Genomic DNA, 24816 nt, shown 5'->3' on the forward strand with positions numbered 1-24816 from the left:
GGCGGAACTCCCTCCATCTCGACAACCACTCAGTAGTGATATAGCTGTTGGAGGAAAAACAGCCGAGATCTTAGGAGCAAAGCCATCCTTAGACTCCCAACTCCTGGAAAATAACAGATACAAGAAGCCAACCGGCCTCCATAGAAAAGGAAAAAAAAAACAGTATAACATGCTCCCAAACCCAAGACCCTGCAGGGAGACAGCCATTACAGCAGGCTAAAGCCATTGACCCTGCCTGCTATTTTTTAATTTTTTGTTTTTTATTTTTTTAATATTATAGTGGCTGTTCCCCGCGGCTCTGCAAACTCCCTTCCCTCGAAGGGGTAGAGGCCAGCAACAGACTGCAGTCCACCCTGAGCCCTCAGGCATACAGGGAAAGCTCATGTGAAGGAATGCCATGGGTGTTATATATACTGTGGATGCCATGTGGCCCAACAACCTGAGCTGTGACCTGCTGCAAGGCTCAAACCTGAGAAGCCAGTACGACTAGAGCATCTGCTCTCAGCTCCGGGAGAAAGGCTTGAACCTTCTGTGTATCAAGCAGGGCTCCAATGATTTCCAGTACGGCGAAGATGGGACAGGGTAGTTTAAAACGAACCCTAGTAACTCTAGTACCCGAATAGTCCTCTGCATGGACTCCTGAGCACCATCCTCCAATGTGCTCATCACCAGCCAATCATCAAGATAAGGAAACACATGGACTCCAAGTCTGCGTAGCGATGCTGTGACTACAACTAGACATTTGGTAAAAAAACACTGGCAGCTGATGTGAGACCAAAAGGCAACATGCAGTACTGGTAATGATGTGTTCCCAGCCAAAATCGTAGACACTTTCAGTGGGCTGGAAGTTTCAGGATGTGAGTATATGCATCCTTTAAGTCCAGAGAGCATAGGCAATCGTTTACCTGAATCATGGGTAGAAGGGTGCCCAGGGAAACCATCCTGAACTTTTCTTTGACCAGGAATTTGTTCAGGGCCCTTAGGTTTAGGATAGGATGAATTCCCCAGTCTTCTTTTGCATGAGGAAGTACCTGGAATAAAATCTCCGCCTATTCCTCCCCTGGTAGAGCGGGTTTGACCGAATGGGCCTGCAAAAGAGCGGAGAGTTCTTCTGCAAGTACCTGCTCTTGCTGAGAGCTGAAGTAAGGAGAAATTAGATCTTACCTGCTATTTTGCTATCCATTAGTCCCTATGGACCGGGTCCAGAAAGTGACTGGTGGGTTGTGCATGCCTCCCAGCAGGTGGAGACTGAGAATTCTGACTCTTGTGAGAGCCAATAAGAGCCCTGGTTAGCTAGAGAGAGATTCAGTATTATCTTTACAAAGCAGGGAAGAACCTAGAAAGACCAACATCTGTGCAACCGGTGAACGCAAACAGCTACTGTACCCTTACAGGAAGTGTTCAAGTTTTAGGCAAGTATGCTTGATAATAAGTAATTCACTCTTTTCATTCTTCCGTCTTTCTTTCAAGAAAACAGAAACGCTCAAAGCAGCTCAACACCGAAAGGACCTGAAAAGGACGATGACCTTACGAAATGGAAAAGAATGTAATGAAAGATCACAGCATAGGAAGGGATCTGGGCCGGTTCGGAGGAACTAAAGGAAAGCAAATTCCTTAGCATCCTCCGGACTGGCCCAGAAAGTAACTATGGGAAGTAACAGAGCACTGCAATCAAGGGAGGGGCCCTAATAACCCTGCTATAAGTACCCTTGCGCCAAACATTGTGTCCTGATGGCACTGAACACCAATTCTGTAATACTTAGAAAAAAGAATGCAAAAAAGACAATGTTGTCGCCTTACATATCTCTAAAAGGAGGCACCAAAAAATGCTCAGCACAGGACGTCGCTTGCCTCCTGGTAGAGCTTGCCTTTACTCCTTCTGGAACATGTTTTCCGGAAAGAAGATAAGCAGAAGCAATCATTTCCTTCAGCCACCTAGAAATGACGGGTTTAGATGCCACCAACCCTTTGCGGGAACACCCAATCAACAAGAAAAAATGATCTGAATGTCTAAATTCCTCCGTATTATGTAAATACTAGTAAAAAAAGCCCCGTTTCTGATGCAAATGAAACGGGGGCTAGCAAGGTTTTCTTCTGTGTGCATGTGGGAGTGTGTGTGTCCCTGCCCTCTGCCCTCTCTCCCCTCCCCCCTGAGTCCTTCAGTAAAAAAGCCCTGTTTCTGATGCAAATGAAACGGGGGGGGGGGGGCTAGCAAGGTTTTCTTCTGTGTGCATGTGGGAGTGTGTGTGTCCCTGCCCTCTGGCCTCTCTCCCCTCCCCCCTCTGAGTCCTTCACTGTTACAGAGCCAATGATTTGATTTCGTGCTTTGCTGTTTTCCTTCACTGACTGTTTGTGTTACAGAGAGGGCGGGGCAGACACTCATGGGGAAACCGGATATCTCTCCCCCTTAACACTTCCGGCTGGAGGCTTCATAGAACGTTGGTGTTGCCTTTTATATAGAGAGATTGCTTAAGAACTCTCCTGACATCCAGTTTACAGAAGACTTGCTGGTCTTTTGATCCGGAGGAAAAACCCAGCATTGGCAAAACCACTGTTTGCCTCAAAAGAAATCTCAACAAGACCTTAGGAAGGAAAGTAGGGATGAGGCGTAAAACCACCCGTTCCTTCTAAAACTCCAAAAAAGGCGACTGACAGGTAAACTCCAGCAACTCTGATACGCGTCTATCCAAGGCAATGGCTACCAAAAATACCACCTTGAGTGTCAAATCTTTGAGACAGCAAGCTATCAAAGGCTCAAAAGGAGGTCTAATAAGGACTGAGAGAACTAAGTGAAGGTCCCAAGCCGGGAAGACGGATCTAGAAGGAGGGCGAATGAGTCCCATCCTCCTAAGAAAATGAACAACGTCTGGATGACTATCTAAGGCTTTACCCTTAACACAACCTTGAAAAAAAGACAACGCTACATTCCTTGTCATCAAGCAGATGAAGCCATTACGTATGGGTTGTGTCCATCAACCAGCAGGGGGAGATAGAGAGCACTCAGCTTTTCTCAGTGCCTCATGGCCAGCTAGCTCCACTGCCTCTTCCGTATTCTCTATCTCCCCGAGCAGGGTGGCTGCAGCTTCTTCGAGCTCCATCAAAATCTGCCTGGGGGTGGCTCCTGGCTTGCCAGTTGTTAGCCGGGGTGTTAGAGGCTATAGCAGCTTCACTTTGAAGGCACATAGGTCAGCCCTTTCCCTGCCTTACCCATGCCCCCGTGGATGTGGACATATTAGCTTGCTTTTTCCTGTCCTTTCCCACTCAGTGGATGCAGGCACATTGGTTCGCCTTTCCCTGCCTTTCCCACTTATCTGAGCCTCCGGAGTGTTTTTATTTACCTCTTTTGCCTCTGCTTTCCTCACAGCGTTAAAAATAAATAAATAATTAATTAATTAAAGTTGCGTCGCGCTTTAGCGCAGCGATCTTGGAAAAGAGGGTTTTTTTTCTTGAGATTCTTCTGCAGGACCGGAGCTATGATACTCGGTCCAGTGAGGTAAGAGTGTTTTCTGACTCCTTCGGGGTGCGCCCGCGATCGGGACGTTTTTAGCGCGAACCGCCATTTTTGAATTTTACCGCCATTTTCGGCGATGGCTGCGGAGACTGTAAAGCGCTGTTCTAAATATGGCAAGCGCAAATCAGCAGCGGGGCTCTGTAATTCGTGCTGTACAGATGGTAGAGTCGGTCCGAGCATGGCGAACGGCGATCTTTCGCGCTCTGAGCTGGCAGCGGACGCCATTTTGAATTTTCCACATGGCGCGGCCTCCGTTGCGACAGAGAGCCCTGAATCCGGGGGGGGTCCTCTGAGTGAGGCTAATAATAGAGCTGATAGCCCTCGGCAGGATCAGGGCGGTCATGGAGCGGTTTTCTCCCCTGATTTTGTTTTAATACTGCATAGGGCATACATGCTTAAAAGAGCTCTTCCACAGGGATCTTCGGACCTTCTGCCTGCCCCCCCCCCCCCCCCCCCCCGGTGGATCCTGGCCTTTTGGAGTTGGCTTTGCCTGTTTCTTATCCTCCTGATAAACGCAGAAGGGCTAATTCCCCTTCTGAGTGTGGCGCACCCCCCTTTCCCCCCCCCCCCCCCCCCCCGTGGTCGGGCTATGAGGATTCTGAGGGGTCTGGCAGAACTTCTTGTGCTGAGGAGCCAGAGTCGGATGCAGAATTGCCACAGGAGCTTGATGATCCGTCTGCGGTGAGGATTTTCCACCGCGAGGAACTGCCAGCGCTTATTTCAGATGCCTTACAAGCCCTCTCGATTGAAGATCCTGCGAGTGGCACAGCCTCCTCGGTTAATCCAAGGATGGCTAGTACCAGAAAGCCTGCTCGAGCCTTTCCTTTGCAAGACTCCATCCAAGAGCTTATTTCAGCTCAATGGGCTGACGCCGAGGGACCTTTGAAGGTTGCCAGGGCTATGGGGCAATTATACCCTCTGAGTGAGGAACATTTGGCTCACTTTGTAATGCCTAAAGTGGATGCCCTGGTCACGGCTGTGACAAAGAGAACTACCCTCCCTGATGAAGGAGTGTTGCCCTGAAGGATATTCAAGACCGCAGGCTTGATTCAGCTCTGAAACGGACCTTTGATTTGGCATGTCTCACTGTTCGGGCATCTGCATGCAGTTGTTCTGCTGCTAGAGCCTGCCTGGCTTGGTTACAGCAGGCAGTGGAACAGCCCGGTGATGGAGCGGAGACCTTATCTGAAGTGGCTCCACGGATGGAGTCGGCCTTGTCCTTTTTGGCTGACGCCCTTTATGATATGGTCAGAGTTTCGGCTAAGCAAATGGCTGTAGCAGTGGCGGCTCGCCGCACTCTTTGGCTACGACATTGGGCGGCGGACATGACCTCTAAGCAAAGGTTGGTGAAGTTGCCCTTTCAAGGCCTTCTCCTGTTTGGTGAGGAGCTGGAAAACATTGTTAAAGGCCTGGGGGATTCCAAACCTCAGCGCTTGCCCGAAGATAGGCCGAAGCCTTCCTCTAAGGGTCAGGCGGTCCGCTCCACTTACAGACCTCGCTTCCGTGAAGCTAGAAGGTACCGCCCGGGGCGTGCTGCTGGGTTCACTTCGTGTGCCCGCTTTCAGCAGAGAAACTCCTTTCGCTCGGACAAACGTTCCACAGCTGCCGGTTCAAGGCCTGGAGTTCAGGGGTGACCCTCTCAATGATGGTGCACCGGCCCTCTCCTCGTTTCCTGTCATCGGAGGAAGACTGTCCCTCTTTTTCGAGGAGTGAGCCAAAATCTCCGCAGATCAGTGGGTCTTGGACCTGATCAGAGACGGATACCGAATAGAATTCGATGCCCCGGTGAGAGACGTGTTTGTGGAGTCCCGATGCGGTTCTGCCGCCAAACGGGCGGCGGTAGAGGAGACTCTGTACAGTCTGTGCCAGATAGGGGCTGTGACCCCGGTGCCTCCCGCCGAACAAACTCCGTTTACTTTGTGGTGCCACGAAAAGGCAGGTCTTTTCGCCCGATCCTGGACTTAAAAGAGCTAAACAAGTCCTTAAGAGTGCGGCATTTTCACATGGAAACCCTGCGCTCCGTCATTGCGGCGGTACAGCCAGGAGAGTTTCTCACGTCTCTAGACCTGAAAGAAGCTTACTTGCACATACCAATTTGGCCCCCGCACCAGAAGTTTCTGCAGTTTGCGGTGTTGGGAAAACATTTCCAGTTTCGGGCCTTGCCTTTTGGCTTCACCACAGCTCCCCGAACCTTCTCCAAGGTAATGGTGGTAGTAGCTGCCTTTCTCTGGCGAGAGGGTATCTGGGTTCACCCGTACCTAGACGACTGGCTCATCAGAGCAGACTCAGAAAAAGAGAGTCATCTAGCTACAGCCAGAGTGGTTTCAGTCCTTCAATCTCTAGGCTGGGTCGTCAATATGGCCAAAAGTTACCTGACCCCCTCGCAATCTCTAGAATATTTGGGGGCCAGGTTCGACACAGCCTCGGGCTATGTGTTTCTTCCAGAACAAAGGCGGTGCAAGCTTCAGAATCAGGTCCATCTGCTCCTGAGGATGCCCCGCCCGCAAGCTTGGGACATTGTCCAGCTGTTGGGATCGATGACGGCCACTTTGGAAGTGGTGCCATGGGTGAGAGCGCACCTGAGACCTCTACAGTATTCTCTACTTCAACGATGGTCTCCAGTATCTCAGGATTATCAGTGCAGACTTTCTTGGCTCCCTGCGGCCCGCCTCAGTATGGAGTGGTGGCTCTCGGACAGCATGTTGCGGCAGGGAATGCCGCTGGCGCTCCCCGATTGGTGTCTAGTGGTGACAGATGCCATCCTGAAGGGCTGGGGCGCACATTGCCAGGGGAAGCATGCCCAGGGTCTGTGAACGCCCGACGAGTCGGAGTGGTCTATCAACCACCTGGAGTTGAAAGCGGTGTTTCTGGCTCTTCTGGCCTTTCAAGTGACCCTGGAAGGATTGGCTGTCCGAGTGATGTCGGACAACACGACAGCAGTGGCCTACATAAATCGACAAGGCGGCACTCAGTGCAGAGCTCTAGCCGCGCAGGCCAAACAAATTTGCCACTGGGCCGAGCTGCATCTACAGTCCCTGTCAGCAGCGCACATTGCAGGTCAGAGCAACGTGCAAGCCGACTATCTAAGCAGGCATCAGATCGATCCAGCGGAGTGGGAACTAGCAGACGATGTATTCCTGCAGATATGTGCCAAATGGGGCAAGCCAGTGATGGATCTTATGGCGACCAGTTCCAATGCCAAAGTCCCGTGCTTCTTCAGCAGATGGAGGGATCCTCACGCTGCCAGGTTGGATGCCTTGGCTCAACCATGTCCCCTGGGCTTGCTGTATGTCTTCCCTCCGTGGCCCTTGATAGGGCAAGTGCTCCTGCGGATTCGGCTGCACCCAGGAGAAGTGGTGCTCATCGCCCCGGATTGGCCCAGGAGGCCTTGGTATGCGGACCTCTGACAGATGCTGTTGGAGGCTCCCTTTCCGTTACCTCTGGTTCCGCACCTGTTGTCACAGGGTCCGGTGGCCATGGAGGACGCCTGCCGCTTTGGTCTTATGGCATGGCGATTGAGAGGGCGCAATTGAGAGATAAAGGCTACTCAAATAAGGTCATTTCCACTCTCCTGCAGGCCCGTAAGCGCTCCACTTCCGTGGCTTATGCCAGGATTTGGCGCCAGTTTGAAGTCTGGTGTGTTTCAAGAGCGCTTTTTTCTGTTGCGGGCTCCTGTCTCGCTGATTCTGGACTTTTTGCAGGATGGTGTACACAAAGGCTTGGCCTATAATTCCCTGCGGGTGCAAGTGGCAGCATTGGCCTCCCTGCGTGGCAAGGTTGAAGGCATGTCCTTAGCTGCTCATCCAGATGTGGCACAGTTTCTTAGAGGGGTGCTTCGGCTCTGTCCTCCCGTGCGGGCACCTTGTCTAGCTTGGAACCTGGGGTTAGTATTGAAGGCCCTTCAGGGGGCTCCCTTTGAACCGCTTCGGCGTGCTTCAGAGAAAGATTTGACACTGAAGGCCGTCTTTTTAGTGGCCATTACCTCGGCGAGACGGGTGTCAGAGCTCCAGGCGCTGTCCTGTAAAGACCCTTTCTGCAATTCTCAGAGTCAGGGGTCATGGTTCGGACTGTGCCTTCCTTCATGCCTCAGGTGGTTTCAGCGTTTCACCTAAACCAGCCTGTTTTTCTTCCCTCCTTTGTTGAGGAGGAGTTTCCAGGATCATTTGGGCAGTTGCACCTTTTGGATGTGCGCAGGACTCTGTTGCAGTATCTGCGAATTACAAATTCTTTCAGGACCTCTGATCATCTTTTTGTGCTGTTTGCAGGTCCTCGCAGAGGGTCTTCAGCGTCTAAAGCCACTATTGCCCGTTGGCTCAAAGAAGCTATCTTTTCAGCATATCTGCTGTCTGGCCGGGCTCCGCCTGAAGCCTTTAAGGCACATTCCACAAGAGCGATTTCCTCTTCCTGGGCAGAAACTGGAGCACTATCTCTTCATGAGATTTGCACTGCTGCAACATGGGCTTCTAAGCTCTCTTTCGCCCGACATTACAGGCTGGATGTGGCTGCCAGGAGGGATGCGCGTTTTGGAGCACATGTGCTAGCGCGTGGTGTGGCTTGTTCCCACCCTATTTAGGGATTGCTTTGTTACATTCCATACGTAATGGCTTCATCTGCTTGATGACAAGGAAGGGAAAATTAGGTTCTTACCATGATAATTTTCTTTCCTTTAGTCATAGCAGATGAAGCCATGAGCCCTCCCTGTATGATTGTCTGTATTGCAGTGATTCTGATTTTAGGTGCTGTTCTTGTTTCCTGAAGTTATATTCCTTCCTTGGGGAGTCGGAAAACAGTCTTCAGGATTCATGTTACAGTGATAGGAGGATGAGTTCATTCCCTCCAGTTCATGTTTTGGGAGGATGAGTTTATTCCCTCCAGGAGGATGCAAGTATTCCCTCCGTTTATACAAAGTGAAGAACGAGTTTATTCCCTCCAGGAGGATGAGTTCATTCCCTCCTTTTGTTGAGTTTATGCCCTTGTTAAGGTGCCATCGTTCGCTGTGAGGAAAGTTCATGTTATTCCCATTGCGGTTTGCCATACTGCTTTGGAAGCTTCAAATACTGAAGAGGCAGTGGAGCTAGCTGGCCATGAGGCACTGAGAAAAGTTGAGTGCTCTCTATCTCCCCCTGCTGGTTGATGGACACAACCCATACGTAATGGCTTCATCTGCTATGACTAAAGGAAAGAAAATTATCATGGTAAGAACCTAATTTTCCCATATGCACTTTAAGAAGCAATCGTAAAGCCTATATCAAACCCCTCCTGTAAAATATCCAAGATTTTTGCCACCAACATTCGAAACGGAGAAAGTCCTTATCGACACAGCAAGACTCAAAAATATGCTAAGTGTAAATATAATTCAAAGAAGTCGATCAACATGTCAATCGAAGCATCATAACTATCACATTAGTGGAGTAACCTCTCTTCTTCAACCGCGCCCTTTCAAGAGCCAAGCCATAAGACAAAATCAAGCCAGATTTGGATAAACTACCAGCCCCTGGACAAGCAGGCCAGGAGACTGAGGTAGCTTTAGTGGAGTGTCCGCTACCAGACACATGAGATCAGCATACTAAGGTCTACATGGCCAATCCAGCGCTACCAGGAACACCAAACCTCTGTGCACCTCGATCCTTCGAATAAGGCACCCTAGAAGAGTCCACAGAGGAAGCACATAAAGGAGTTCCAAAGGCCACAGTTGATGAAGAAGAGCATCGATGCCCTCCGCTTTCAGATCTTTCCTGCAACTGAAGAATTGTGGCAGTTTGGAATTGAGCTTTGTAGCCATAATGTCCATGACTGGGAGACTCCACTGATCGAGAACCGTTTGAAACACTGCTGCACTGAGCTCCGATTCTCCCGGATCCAGAGTGTGGTGACTGAGAAAGTCCACCTGAACATTCGTTGTCCCTGCCACAAGAAAGGCTGGCAGATCCGAGAGATGATGTTCTGCTCAAACCATGAGAAGAGCAGTTTCTCATTCCAGATGACAACTCCTTGTCTCTCGTTGATGAATTACATAAGTTACCACCGTTGCTTTGCCCGAGAGAATTCATATGGGTCTGTTTTCGACTAGATGACAAAATACCTCTAGGGCTAAATATAAACAAGTTTATAAACAAGTGTCCTCTTTTTCATTTTTTAATTCTTTTATGTATTTGTATTTTTAAATACAAATTTGATCTTTTTTTGTTTTTGATTTTGGATTAATTTTGTTTTGTTAGTCATCTTCGCTGTTTTGCTTTTTTAGAGATGGGAGTAACTAGCGAGGTAATTAAATTTGCTGATGACACAAAGTTATACAAAGTCGTTAACTCGCGACAGGATTGTCAAAAAATTACAGAAGGACCTTACGAGACTGGGAGACTGGGCGGCTAGATGGCAGATGACGTTTAATGTGAGTAAGTGCAAGATGATGCATGTGGGAAAAAAGAACCCGAATTATAGCTACATCATGCAAGGATCCACATTAGGAGTTACAGACCAAGAAAGGGATCTGGGTGTCGTCGTCGATAATACACTGAAACCTTCTGCTCAGTGTGCTGCTGCGGCTCAGAAAGCGAATAGAATGTTGGGTATTATTAGGAAAGGTATGGAAAACAGGTGTGAGGATGTTATAATGCCGTTGTATCGCTCCATGGTGCGACTGCACCTTGAGTATTGTGTTCAATTCTGGTCGCCGCATGTCAAGAAAGATATAGTGGAATTGGAAAAGGTGCAGCGAAGGGCAACTAAAATTATAACAGGGATGGGACGACTTCCCTGTGAAGAAAGACTAAGGAGGCTCGGGCTTTTCAGCTTGGAGAAGAGACGGCTGAGGGGAGACATGATAGAGGTATATAAAATAATGAGTGGAGTGGAACAGGTGGATGTGAAGCGTATGTTCACGCTCCAAAAATACTAGGACTAGGGGGCATGCGATGAAACTACAGTGTAGTAAATTTAAAACAAATCGGAGAAAATGTTTCTTCACCCAACATGTAATTAAACTCTGGAATTCGTTGCCGGAGAACGTGGTGAAGGCGGTTAGCTTGGCAGAGTTTAAAAAAGGGTTAGACGGTTTCCTAAAGGACAAGTCCATAAACCGCTACTAAATGGACTTGGGAAAAAAACACAATTCCAGGAATAACATGTATAGAATGCTTGTACGTTTGGGAAGCTTGTCAGGTGCCCTTGGCCTGGATTGGCCGCTGTCGTGGACAGGATGTTGGGCTCGATGGACCCTTGGTCTTTTCCCAGTGTGGCATTACTTATGTACTTATGCCAAATCCCTCGACGTCCTGAAGCTCCTGGCACTGTGCATCGAGGATGACTGATGCTGATGCTTCTTGGCCATTACCCAAAGCTCGTCATCAATGCACCTCGGTGCTGAGGACAACATCAAATCCTCACTTCGCCTCAGGGTCAGGTCCGGCGCTGGACAGTCCCTGGGGCCCTGCACAGCAGTCGGCATCGAGACAAATGCAGACCCACTTGATGCAGTAATACTCCCAGCGTCAAGAGGCCAGTAGCAGCCATGCGCATAGAAGCCGACTCTGTGGGTGCTGTGGGTGCTTGAGCACCCCCAATATTGAGAAAATTCCTTGTATGTGTCCAGGGAGGGATTATTTCCACTGGGCTTAGCACCCCCCAATAATTTTGAAAAGTTCGCTCCTATAGCCATGCGGACCGATGCTCCTGATGCCAGTGCACCTCGACATTAATGCCAACACTGCTGACCTCGATGCCAATGTTGATGTCAAGGAATCAGAACTGACTCCAAAATCCTCTCTCGTTGAGCCTCTCTGCCAACCTGAGTCTGCTTCTTCATCTGAAGACAGAGGACACAGCAGGGCTATGGTCGGGCCCTAAATACCGAAGACACCAAGAAGGGGTGCCCTTGCCAGAGATGGTCCAATTGCACAGGGTACAGCGCTTGAAACCACTGGGAAGTTGCATGGACATGGACAGAAAACTCTCCACAGTCAAATCAAACGACACGATGGTGCCTGAAAAAACGGGCAAGACACCAGAAAAAACAAGAGGAAAACCCGGCTGAAGTCAAGATCTAAACACGGCCTAAAGATGCGGAAAATAACAGAAATGTAAAACTTGGAAAAAATTGGAACTAAGAAAATATATGGGGGGGGGGGGGGGGAGAAAAAGGAGACCCGAGCACGGTGTGATCAGGTGGGGAGCCAGGGTCGTCCAGCAAGGGAAGTGGGGAGGGGGAAGTCGCCTGGGTACCCTAGACCTCCACGGGAGGACAGAGCCGAAAGGGCCAAAATCAAGAATGCAGGGCCAGTGCGGGAAAGCAGCCTGTCCCCTTCACCATTGAGGTCAATGAAGCTGAAAGGCTACAAGTCCCAGCAGCCATTGAGAGAGGCCTGATAGGATGAGGAAGCGTTACCCCCACTACGAGTCCCAGAATCCCAGGGGAAAGGAGGAGGATCTGGGAGGGCAGGATGAACAGAATAGGAAACAGCTGAGAGAGGGGGATAATGATGATGGGAGGCAGCTGGTAAAGAAGGGTGTAGAGCCAATGGACGGGCAGTCTGCAGAAGGTGGAGGAGGATTGGAGAAAGGAGACTGCAGGAGGAGAGCCCATGGACATTTCAGCCTTAGCTCAAGCTAAAGGTGGGCAAGTAAAAGGGCTCCTGGCCACATGGTTCGGTGACTTAGTGCAAGAGGGAAAGAAGTGGCTGCTGAAGCATTCCAACAGGGGGTGAGGGGTTTCAACTGGGGTCAGGAGGGGGGCTGTCAGATGTTGGAGGCTGATAGAGGTTGGGTGGGACCCCTTTCAACTCCCAGGAGGTAATGAGAAGGGAGTGAAGGGACGTTGAAGCAACCTTCTGTTTGTGTGTGTATCAAGGACTGTGCTGAAGAGAATAAATGAAGGAAAAAAGAAAGACTGTTGGTCTGGAGTTTTGTAAATCCTGGACAAGGGGACCCAGAGGAGGGGCTGACACGGGAGGGCTGTCTCTGTGTTTCATCTTGGCAAGAGGGCTGCTCAGCGGGGAAGTTTGAAGAATTGCAGTGGCTTGTGGATTACAAACCTGTGGAGGCCCCGTGGGGTCACAGCTATTGGCGACAAAGATGGGATGTCAAAGTACTACCGTGAGACCTAGAGACGCCTGACAGAGCGCTGGATCAGCCGAACGGAGCGCATCGAATCCGGAGGGTCCCGGGAAAAGGAGAGGTATGCCCCAATGAAGGGCTAGCAGAGAGGAAAATGCAGACCCGTCTCTGTTTCTGGTAAGCATAATCAGGAACAGGGGGTGGGAAGACCGAGCCAAGTGGGCAAGAGGGAAACTGTTGTGTGGCGGCCACACTTGGTGTTGTTCTGTGTTTCCTTCCTTACAGGTGCGGATGACGCGGAGTGGAGATGGATCCCAAGGAGATATTCACCTGGATGACGCTGCAGTTTCAGAAGCAGCAGGAGGTGGCCCAAAAGATGATTGAGGAATCCTTGGCGGCGACGAGAGCCCAGCAGCAGCCAGTGTTGGACATGTTCCAGGACTTCCTCAGGAGGAGGCGAAGCGGCCCAGGGGATTTAAATGGAACAGGGGACCTGACCCGAAGCGGAAAAGCCTTCGGTGTGGTAGGACCTGTAAATTTGAACTGGCTAACATTGGGCAAGTTAACGGAGGCAGCCAATGTAGATGACTTTCTTTGTGCCTTTGAAAGGGTGGCAAATGCAGCGAGGTGGCCCCATGAGCAATGGAGTATTCGTTTGGCTCCATCCCTATCAGGGAGGCCTTGGCAGCCTTTAGGGACTTGTCCCCGGCGGAGGCTGCAGAGTATGGGAGGTTGAAGGAGGCCATCAGAGATAGGTACAGACAGAGTACCCTGGCATATCGGAGGCAGTTCAGGGCAATCCAACGGACAGGTGGGGAGACCCCCAGAGCCCTGGCTCAGAAATTGACAGACTTAGTCACGCGATGGCTGAAACCTGAGAAACGGACCACCTCTGAGATTATGCAGGAGATTGTGTTGGAGCAATATTTGTAGGCTCTCCCTGGCGACACAAGGGTGATGCTGGTGAGGAGAGGCTGTAGGACACTGGAGGAGGCCGTAGCGGGCTTAGAATGTTACGTGGAGTCCCAGCACTGGGGCAAGTGGGAGAGGGGCCCTGGGATGTTTGGGTGGGGAAGTGAGCCTAAAAACCCTAGGTCAGAGATGGGGATCTCTAAGGAGGACTGAGGAAAAGGAACTGGAAGGGAAGGGAGACCAAAAGAAACCCTGTGCTATGGATGTGGGAGAAGGGGCCATTTTCGTAAGGAGTGTCCAGGGAGAATGGGCTTCTAGCTGTTCCCAGGGAGTCAGTCCTCATTATATGCAGGAAGTAGAGGTGGAGAGCATTCCAGTGGTAGCGCTTTTAGATTCGGGAGTAGACCAGTCCATGATCTCCCGCAACTTGTGGAAGCGAATAAGGGAGAAATGGGGAACCAGGGTGGAGTCCTATGAAGGGGAGGTCAGCATTCAGTGCACCCATAGGGCTAGTACGCGCTATATGCTCCATAGGGTGAGCATTAGGGGTCCCACTGGAAGAACTAAAGTCTCCATAGCCGTCCTTCCCAAATTGCCACAGAAGATGATCCTGGGGAGAGATTGACCACTGTTTTTGGTGTGTCTGCAGCGGAAGGAGGTTATGGTGACGCCCCGGGCACAGGCTCGACAGGGGCAAGAGGAAGAACTTGACCTAGCCCGGATTTTTCCCTTTCACACTGATATTATGGAGGCGCCCGGGAAGTCTTGCAAGGCGAAGCCAGTAAAGAGGGCAGAGCAGAGGGAGAGGAAGAGGGCCATGGGAGGGGTGGAGGAAGAGAGGTATTTCCCAATTGATCCCGGGACCCTTAAGGAACAATTCCCTCATTTCTCCCAAAGAACAGGCTGCAGACCCCTCTCTGAAATATGCCTGGGAGAGTTGCCAACAGGAAGGAGGGTCTGGGCAACCCAGTTTTTATTTATTTGTTGCATTTGTATCCCACATTTTCCCACCTTTTTGCAGGCTCAATGTGGCTTACATATTGCCGTTACGGCGTTAGCCGATTCCGGTCTGAACAAATACATGGTACGAATGAATACAAGGTGATGTTGTGGTAGATAAGGTACATGTAAGGTAGGTGTAGTTGGGGGAACTTAGACAGGGAGGCGAGGAAGAGTCAAGTTTCATGGTAGAGGGAGGGATATTGTATAGACTCCGGAGAGGGAGCGGGTAGGTTCCAGGAAGCAACTGGTAGTACCCTGAGCTTTCAGACGGCTACTGGTACATCTGGCCCATGATCACCCCCTCGGAGGGCATAAAGGAACCCAGGCCACCCAGACCCAAATTTTATACCGGTTCTATTGGCCAGGGGTCTATAAGGAGACAGAGAGATACTGTAGTTCCTGTCCCAGCTGTCACAGGGTGGCGCATCGATTTCCTAAGAGGGCACCCCTATGTCCCATGCCACCTATGGGACAGCCTATAGCTCAGGTAGCGATGGACATAGTAGGGCCGGTAATTAAGTCAAGAAGGGGATATTGCTATATTCTGGTGATAATGGATGTGGCCACTCGTTTTCCCTGGGCCATTCCCCTGCAGAATATTTCGGCCAAGGTTATTGCGGCTGAACTGATAAGGGTTTATTTGTGAGGTGGGTTTCCCCAGAGAAATTCTTACTGATAGAGGATCTAATTTCATGCCCCATTCTCTAAAGCAGGTTTGGGAGGCCTTTCAAATCAAACCCTTACATACGTCTGCTTACCATCTCCAAATGAATGGGATGTGGAAAGGTTTAATAAAACCCTTAAGGCTATGTTACGGCGGGAGTTAGCTACTAATTATGAAAATTGGGACCAACTCCTACCGTTTGTTCTGTATGCTTATCTGGAGAATGTACAAGCCTCCCTGGGGGTATCTCCCTTTGAGTTAATGTATGGACGACCCCCTAGGGGGGTCCTAGATATCCTAAAAGAACAGTGGGTCGCACCCGAGCCAGAGGACAGAACAGTAGTATCTTATCTTTATGATCTAAAAGGCAGACTCAATAGGCTGAAGGAATACTCGCAGGAGATGCTTAGGAAAGGCCAGAGTAAGCAAAAGGGGTATTATAACCAAGGAACCCAGTGGAGGGAATTTCGGGAAGGGGACAAGGTCCTTATCTTGATATCAGAATCCCCCCATAAGTTCATGTCTAGGTGGAAGGGACCCTGGACGGTGCAGCAGAGGTTGGGTCCCCTCACTTTTGAGGTAACCAATGAGACAGGGAGGTCCCAATACTTCCATGTAAATTTAATGAAACCCTGGCAAGAAAGGAAGGGATTTGTGGCCAATTTGAAGGGGAAGCAGGAGGAGGAACTGGGCCCTCAAATTTCGGACATTTTCAAGCCCGTGAAACTGGAGGTTAACCCCCAGCTCAATCCCAAGCAGTGGAGTGATATGGAACACCTTCTGAGGGAATTTGCAGATGTGTTAACTCCATGCCCCGGAGAAACCCACCTGTTAACCCATGAGATCATAACAGAGGAAGGTAAGGTAGTCAAGCAGAGGCCTTATCGGCTATCCCCTCAGTAAAGACAAGAAGTTATAAACCAGGTTCAGGAGATGTTGAAGTTTGGGGTGATTGAGGAGTCAAACAGCCCCTGGTCTAGCCCGGTGGTGTTAGTCCCAAAGGTGGACGGAACCTGGAGATTCTGCATAGGCTTTCGCCAACTGAATGCCACCCCTAAGGCTGATGCTTACCCTATGCCTCGCATAGATGAACTACTGGATAGGTTGGGAACCTTACCACTCTGGATTTGACTAAAGAGTATTGGCAGATTCCGCTCGCTCGGGAGGCTCGTCCTAAAACCGCCTTCTGTACCCCAATGGGTTTGTACCAGTTTACCAGGTTGCCTTTTGGGTTAAACTCCGCGGCAGCAAGCTGCCACCTCCTGGACAGGGTTTTGCAGACACATCAAGATTATGCGGCCGCCTCCATGGACGATGTGGTAATCCATAGTGAGGACTGGGAGACCCATGTTAGACAGGCACAAGCTGTGTTACAGGCCTTTAGGGGAGCCGGTTTAACCCTAAATCCCCAAAAGTGCCACTTTGCTCAGGGCGTGGTTAAGTACTTGTGGTACAAGGTAGGACGGGGAGGTGAGACCCCTCCTGGATTAGGTTAAAAGTATAAAGGAATTTCCTTGACCAATTACAAAGAAGCAATTAAGAGGCTTTCTGGGGCTTATCGGCTATTATAGGAGATTTATTCCCCATTTTCCACCTTGTCCGCTCCCCTCCGAACATGTTTAAAGGTAATAAACCCCACCAGCTAAGTTGGCAAGAGGAGGGTCAGGGAGCATTATGGGTAATATGCCGAGAGCCAGTCCTTAAGGCCGTGGATTTTTCCAGGTCCTTTGTCCTTCAGATAGATGCTTCAGGGGTAGGATTGGGGGCGGTCCTGTCCGAGGAACATGACGGCGAAGAGCACCCGGTACTTTACCTGAGTCGCAAACTACTTCCGCACAAGGTGAACTATTCTACTATTGAGAAGGAGTGCCTAGCTATTAGATGGGCCATTCAGGCCTATCAGTATTATTTGGAGGGGCGGGAATTCAAATTGATTACGGACCATGCTCCCCTGAAGGGGCTTAACCAGATGAAAAACAGCAATTCAAGGCTGATGCGCTGGTATCTAGCCCTACAGCCCTTCCGGTATACAATAGAGCATTGGGTGGGAAAATTGTTGGGTAATGTAGATGCCCTGTCAAGGATTGCTAACCCTTGCTCTGAAGTACAACAAGAACAAGGAGGAAGCAATCGCTTAAGGGGGGGTATGTGATCAGGTGGGGAGCAAGGGTCGTCCATCAAGGGAAATGGGGAGGGGGAAGTCGGCTGGGTACTCTAGATCTCCATGGTAGGACAGAGCCGAAAGGGCCAGAATCAAGTGTAGGGCCAGTGCAGGAAAGCAGCCTGTCCCCTTCACTATTGAGGTCAATGAAGCTGAAAGACTACAAGTCCCAGCAGCCCTTGAGAGAGAGGCCTGATAGGATGAGGAAGTGTTATCCCCACTACGAGTCCCAGAATCCTAGGTGAAAGGAGGAGGATCTGGGAGGGCTGGATGAACAGAATAGGAAACAGCTGAGAGAGGGGGATAATGATGATGGGAGGCAGCTGATAAAGAAGGCTGTAAAGGGGCCCATGGACGGACAGTCTGCAGACGATGGAGGAGGATTGGAGAGAGGAGACTGCAGTAGGAGAGCCCATGGTCATTTCAGCCTTAGCTCAAGCTAAAGGTGGGCAAGTAAACAGGCTCCTGGCCACATGGTTCGGTGACTTAGTGCAAGAGGGAAAGAAGGTTAAATTAGGCCTTACCTGCTAATTTGCTTTCCTTTACTCCCTCCGGATCGGCCCAGAATGTGACTGATGGGTTGTGCACGCCTTCCAGCAGGTGGAGACTGAAAAAAAACTGTGACTCTAGAGAGCCAATAAGAGCCCTTGCCAGACAGAGAAAGATCCAGTAATAGAGTACCAAAGCAGAAGAAAGAAAAAACACCAAACATCTGTGCATCCAAAAACCTGAGCAGCCGCCGGCACCTTGCCAACCAAGGGTAAGTGCCTGAAACAAACAGCCAAAGTTTGGACAGTATTGTTTCTACAACTTTTACGTGCCTTCTTATTTATTATTCATTTTGAGTGTCTGAAACAAACAGCCAAAGATTGGACAGTATTGTTTCTACAACTTTATATGTGTGCCTTCTTATGCAGTATTCATTGAAACATATTAGAGAAGTAAACTAGCAACACAGCTCCAAACAACCAAACAATGAACCAACCAACCCTTGAAAAAACAAATCCGATATCTGCAGGGAGGGATATGGGCCGGTCCGAAGGGAGTAAAGGAAAGCAAATTAGCAGGTAAGGCCTAATTTAACCTTCCTTAGCCTCCCTCCGGACCGGCCCAGAATGTGACTGATGGGAAGTAACAAAGCAGTACCATTATGGGAGGGACCCTAGCAGCCCCGCCGACAACACGCGCTCGCCAAAAGCCACCCGTCGACAACTGAGAATGTCCAAATGGTAGTGCTTAGAGAATGAATGCAAGGACGACCAGGTAGCCACCCTACAAATGTCCTCTGGAGGTACCAGACCACGCTCCGCCCACGAAGCTGCCTGACCTCTCTTCGAATGAGCCTTAACATGCTCTGGAATGGATTTCCCAGAAAGCAGATAGGCTGAAGCAATCATTTCCTTGAGCCACCGAGAAATTGTAGGCTTAGATGCCATCAGCCCCTTAGGCGCACCTCCAATCAAAAGGAACAACCGATCCGATCTGCGAAATTCATCTGTAGACTTAATATAGTGCTTCAAGACCCGCTTGATATCCAAGCACTTCAATCTCCGCTGTTCCTCCGCACCGGAGAAAGAACCCAACACAGGCAAAACCACCGGTTGAGAAACATGAAACCGAGATACCACCTTGGGAAGAAAGGATGGAACCGGTCGTAACACTACAAGATCAGAACAGAACTCCAAAAACGGAGACCTACACGACAACGCCTGTAACTCAGAAACTCGCCTGGCCGAAGCAACGGCCACCAAAAACATGGTCTTAAGAGTCAAATCCTTTAAAGTACAAGACGCCAAAGGCTCAAAAGGGGGCTTGATAAGAACTGAAAGCACCACATTCAGATCCCATGGAGGAAACGAACACTGAGAGGGAGGACGAAGAAGAGTAACTCCCTTGAGAAAACGCACGACATCCGGATGACTGGCCAATGTCTTCCCTTTGATGCGACCACGAAAACACGTCAAAGCCGCAATCTGCACCTTAAGAGAAGACAAGGCCAACCCCTTGTCAAAACCTCGCTGCAAAAAATCCAAAACCTGCGGCACTGTAGCCCGAAAAGGTGACAGACTACGCTCCGTACACCAACTCTCAAAAATCCTCCAAGTACGCACATAACTCAGAGAAGTGGAACGCCGCCGAGACCGCAGCATTGTAGCAATGACCGGTGCAGAGAGACCTCTTTTAGTCAACCTAGCCCTCTCAAGAGCCATGCCGTAAGACAGAATCAACCCGGATCCAGATGAACGACTGGACTCTGCGACAAGAGATCTTACGTTTAGGAAGCTTGAAGGGAAGATCGGCCAGAAGACGTCGAAGGTCGGCATACCACGGCCTGCGGGGCCAATCTGGCGCCACCAGAATTAGGCGACCCTTGTGACTCTCTACCTTCTGAAGCAGACGCCTGATCAAAGGCCAAGGCGGAAACGCATACATAAGCCCGTCCGGCCAGGATTGAAGAAGCGCATCCACTGCAATCGCTTTGGGATAACTGCGACGACTGTAGAACAGAGGCAACTTTGCACTGGCCGCGGACGCCAACAGATCCATCTTGGGGACTCCCCAGCGATCTACCAACATCCGAAACGCCATGTCGCTGAGCGCCCACTGTGATGACTGAGAAAGTCTGCCTGAATGTTTAGCACCCCTGCTACATGAGCCGCTGAGAGAGCCACCAGATTGACTTCCGCCCACCTTAGAAGCAACGACGCTTCTCGCTCCAATGGAAGGCTCCTCGTCCCTCCTTGCCGATTGATGTACGACACCACCGTGGCATTGTCCGACATGACTCGCACCGCCCAACCGGTGAGCAGCGGAAGGAAACTCCAAAGCGCCAGACGGATTGCCCTGGTTTCCAACAAGTTGATCGAACACCTGGACTCCGGAAGGGACCACAGACCTTGAGCCACTTTCCCCTGACAATGAGCTCCCCAGCCTTGAAGACTGGCATCCGTCATTACCACTATCCAGTCGGGCTGATCCAGAGGCATACCTTTGGCCAAATTGACCTCCTGAAGCAACCACCGCAGACTGGCCCTCACTGGCAACGACAGCGGCAGCCTGTGAAGAAGGGACCCGGTCTGGGACGACCACCTGGATAGGAGGGACCTCTGCAGGGGCCTCATGTGAGCTCTGGCCCAGGGTACAGTCTCTATTGTCGCCGCCATGAGCCCTAGCACCTGAAGGTAATCCCTTGCCGATGGACTGGGTTTCTGCAAGAAAAGCCGAATCTGAGATTGCAATTTCAGCACGCGAGCCGCCGGAAGAAACACACGGCCCTGCTGTATATCGAAGAGGACCCCCAGATACTCTAAGGACTGAGAAGGCTGAAGACGACTCTTTTGCATATTGACTACCCAACCTAGATGCTGCAAAAACTCGACTACTCGAGCCGTGACCTGGACACTCTCGTGGAACGACTTTGCCTGAATCAACCAGTCGTCCAAATAAGGATGGACTAAAATACCTTCTGCTCTGAGAGCTGCCGCGACAACTACCATGACCTTGGTAAAGGTGCGGGGAGCGGTCGCAAGCCCGAAGGGAAGTGCTCGAAACTGAAAATGATGGCCCAGAATAGCAAACTGCGGAAACCGCTGATGAGTCGGGCGAATGGGAATATGAAAATAGGCTTCTGTAAGGTCTAGAGAAGTCAGAAACTCCCTGGCCCGCACCGCCACAATGACAGACCGAAGAGTTTCCATCCGAAACGAGGGGACTCTGAGAGCTCGGTTGACCGCTTTGAGATCTAAAATCGGACGAAAGGAATCGTCCTTTTTGGGCACCAGAAAATAAATGGAATAACGGCCCTGTCCCCTCTCTGTCGCGGGCACCGCAGAAATCGCTCGCAGCTCCAGCAACCTGCGAAGAGTAAGCCAGACCGCTGCGGCCTTGACGCGAAACCGGCAAGGTGATTGCAGGAAGGCATCTGACAAGGGACGCGCAAACTCTAAAGCGTACCCGTCCCGGATAACCTCTAAGACCCACTGATCTGAAGTAATATGGGCCCACCTCTCTTGAAACTGCGCCAACCGAGCGCCGACCTGGATGAGAGGCTGGACCCGCACACCTTCATTGATGAGTCCGGGAGGCGGAGGAGAAAGAACCCCCGGCCCCTGAGATAGGACCGTAGCTGGAGCAGCTGGCAGTGAAACCAGGGGATCCCGAGACAGATCAGAGCGGGTCATATCCAAAATGGCGGACGTTCCCGTGAAAACCGGTAGCGAGGGAGCGGGGGACACAACCGCCTTACCGCTACCCGAATCGGACCCCCCCCCCTCGACGGTGGAACTACCGGCGCCGACGAAACAGACGGTCCTGCACCCTGCTCCTGCAAAATGTCCACCGCAGTACAAAATTTACACACCCCACTCGAAGCGAGGCCCCGGCGCTGACAAACCGAACACCACCGCAACTTTTCCGACATTGCGAACAGCTGATGAGGTAAATAAAACTCCGGCGTGAAAATGAAAGTAAAATCGCTAACAGTGCTAAAGACAGAACCGGAGCTGCTCTGCTTGCTAAATCTCAATTAGAAAAAACAGCACCCTGACAGAAATCACAGACTCAAAGCCGACATTGTGAACAGTTGATGAGGTAAATAAAACTCCGGCGCAAAAACAAAAGTAAAATCGCTAACAGCGCTAAAGACAGAACTGGAGCTGCCCTGCTTGCTCAATCTCAATTAGAAAAAATAGCACCCTGACAGAAATCACAGACTCAAAGCCTGGATTGCTGTAGTTCCATTATCTTTATTGCTCTATTTATAGCAGCTGCCTCTCCCTTGCCTCAACAGTTCTTAAACAGGAAGAGCTGGAGGGAACTCACTTCAGTCAGACTGTTCCTGACAACAGTCTGCTATACAAAACAGCAGAAATAGGCACAAAATGCTGTTACTTCAGGGAGGATTAGGGGGGAGGGACTCCTCGAGTGTGGCACCAAATGTGAAGAGAAACACAAAAGCAACTTCTCACTGCGGTAGAAAAATAACTGCTGTAACCACGCTCTTGCAGCGGGCAGGAAGGCACTTATGCATGAACAGTAGAGCAACGCTCGTGCTCCAGAAAGCTCTGTTTTTTAGCTTGTTACAAGCCGGACCAGGCAGCGCAAGATCAAGTTACCCAATTGTGAGAATTATGGCCTGCTTATCCTCAGAGAAAAGTCTAGATATTCCTGATCTACAAGAAGAGGGCAATAATAGAATACAAACAATTTTACCAAATATTTGCTGGACCGGTGGACATCCAGGGCCCTGTCGGCGTTGCCTGTATCCAGCTGTCGTCTACCTCTGGTGACCACTGCCCTCTCTCCTGGCCGCATGCTGCTGGTGTTTCCTCAGTGCTTCGTCTGTGCTATCTGGGTGCCGCTGCAGTTCCCGTTTGAGGATCGCCATGCCTGGACCTGTTCGAACCACTCTGATCTGCCTGGATTTCCATCATCCCTCTTGGCTCACCGTCCATCTTAGTCTCTCTTCCCTTTCCCTTCTTACCCTGTCCTTTCGCCCTATCTAATGTAATTGTAATTGATTTCACTGTGCATTGTAAGCCACTTTGAGTCTGCTTCATGTGGAAAAAAGTGGGGTATAAATGTTCATAAATAAATAAAATAAATAAATATTCTGAACAAAACCTTCAAATATTTTATAAATCAAAACTTAAAAGAAACCCAGTTACTAGAAGCTAGTGCAAGATGACCCCCCCCCCCCCCCAAAAAAAAAAAAAATCCCACAAGGAACAATGAAACAAATATCATTTCAGAAACTGAAAAACTTATTATTATTTTTATTATTATTTATTGCATTTGTATCCCACATTTTTCCACCTATTTGCGGGCTCAGTGTGGCTTACAATACATTGTGAATGATGGAAATACAATTTGTTACAGTACGATTATGGGTTACATTGTGAAGAGTTATGGGAAGACAAAGTCAAAACATCATTTGGGGAGTAGAACAATGGAGTGTAACAATGGGGAAATGATAGGGCGATAGAACAATAGCAAGAGAACATTAGGGTATAACAATTTTATCTGTGGGTAGAGTTCTAAGTGTGGTGAAAATACGGGGGAAGAGAATTCAGAAGAGAGTGTATTGGTGCATTTCTATTAGTGTGTATGGACTTCATGTGTTTTGATCCTTGCAATAAATTAATACCTAAAAGCAATTTAAAATCTTGTACCCAAAATCTTGTACCACGTTTTACCTAAAAGAATGAGTTTGCAAAACCTCTCCAAAAGTGCTGCTGCCGGAGACATCAAGAAATGCTTTTCTCTTGTTGTAATTTTCAGTCATACTGGAGGTCAGTTTGGGGCACCACCCAGAAAATATTTACAATCCAAGATGCTCTATCTTTTAAAATACTAATCCTCAAGGCTTCCACTCCTGACTTGTCACTTCCTCCTAAATATGCCAAACTGTTTAACTTAATGATTTCTCTTGCTCTTCATCTGATTGCATTGCATTGGAAGAATAATCAGCTTGTTTCATATCACGAATGGTGGAAGCTGCTATGTTCTTATAGGCAATATGAGGAACTGGCTGCCATAATATTTGGTTGCATCCTCTTTCCATAGAGCATGGTTGCTGCTAGACAACTATGTGACTTGTGAAAGGAATTAGCTCTCTAAAGTATGTTGCGCATACTGTCCTGTTTTATTTTTATCAGCTCACTGACCTGTATGGTTTTTTTTTGTTTGTTTTTTTTTGTTTGTTTGTTGTCTTCACTGTTTCATATTATATACTGTTATATGTTTTTTGTAAATATTATGATGCTTTAAAATCAATAAATAAAAAAAAAAAAAAAGAAATGCCCTGCTGCTGCTGCTTCTGCTGCTCCACTGCCCTACTACCTCTGAACTGTGAATTCTCATGGGACAGGAGAATCAATACAAAATTCAAATGTGTGCTAAGTAATTAAAAGAAATACTCCTGCCAGAATTTCAAAATTCTGCACACAAAGTTTGCAAATTCTGCTAGTTTATGTGCCATAATTTAACCAATATTCCAACCCCCTCTACACCCATAGCATCCACCTTTTTTCCATCCCCCTCCCTGCACACACACACCATCCATATTTTTTCCATCTCCCCCTGCACCCACACACAGCATTCCCCTTTCTTTTACAGCCCTCCTCTCCCTCTCTTCCTGCATGCACACATAGCATCCCATTTTTAGCCCCTCCTTCACCCACACAGCGCATCCCCTTTTTGTAGCCCTCTCCCACAACATTTTTTACAGCCACCCACAGCATCCCTTTTTTACAACCCTTCCCTCCCTCCCCCACAGCACCTCCCCTTTTTATACAGACCCTCCCTCCTCCAAATATAGCATCCCCCTTTGTTTGCAGCCCCCTCCCTCATAGCATCCCTTTTTTCAGTCCCCCTCCCACCCACATCATCTTTTTTTTTACAGCCACGCACGGCATCCCCCTTTTTCTTTTACAGCACCCCTCCCACAGCATTCCCCTTTTTTTACAGCCCCTCCCTTCCCCACACATACCATCCCCCTTTTTTGCAGCCCCTCCC

The 24816-nt window shown here is 49.6% G+C and overlaps 1 long non-coding RNA gene across 1 annotated transcript; it reads left to right on the top strand.

The window, feature by feature from the left end:
* Window positions 1-1629: 1629 nt before the first annotated feature.
* Window positions 1630-18959, top strand: LOC115470752. The gene is made up of 3 exons (XR_003942235.1): window positions 1630-1641; window positions 3434-3436; window positions 18878-18959. It is a non-coding gene; the product is annotated as an uncharacterized LOC115470752 (long non-coding RNA).
* The last annotated feature ends 5857 nt before the right edge of the window (window positions 18960-24816 follow it).

Source organism: Microcaecilia unicolor, chromosome 5 (assembly GCF_901765095.1).
Source record: "Microcaecilia unicolor chromosome 5, aMicUni1.1, whole genome shotgun sequence".
Taxonomy (NCBI): domain Eukaryota; kingdom Metazoa; phylum Chordata; class Amphibia; order Gymnophiona; family Siphonopidae; genus Microcaecilia; species Microcaecilia unicolor.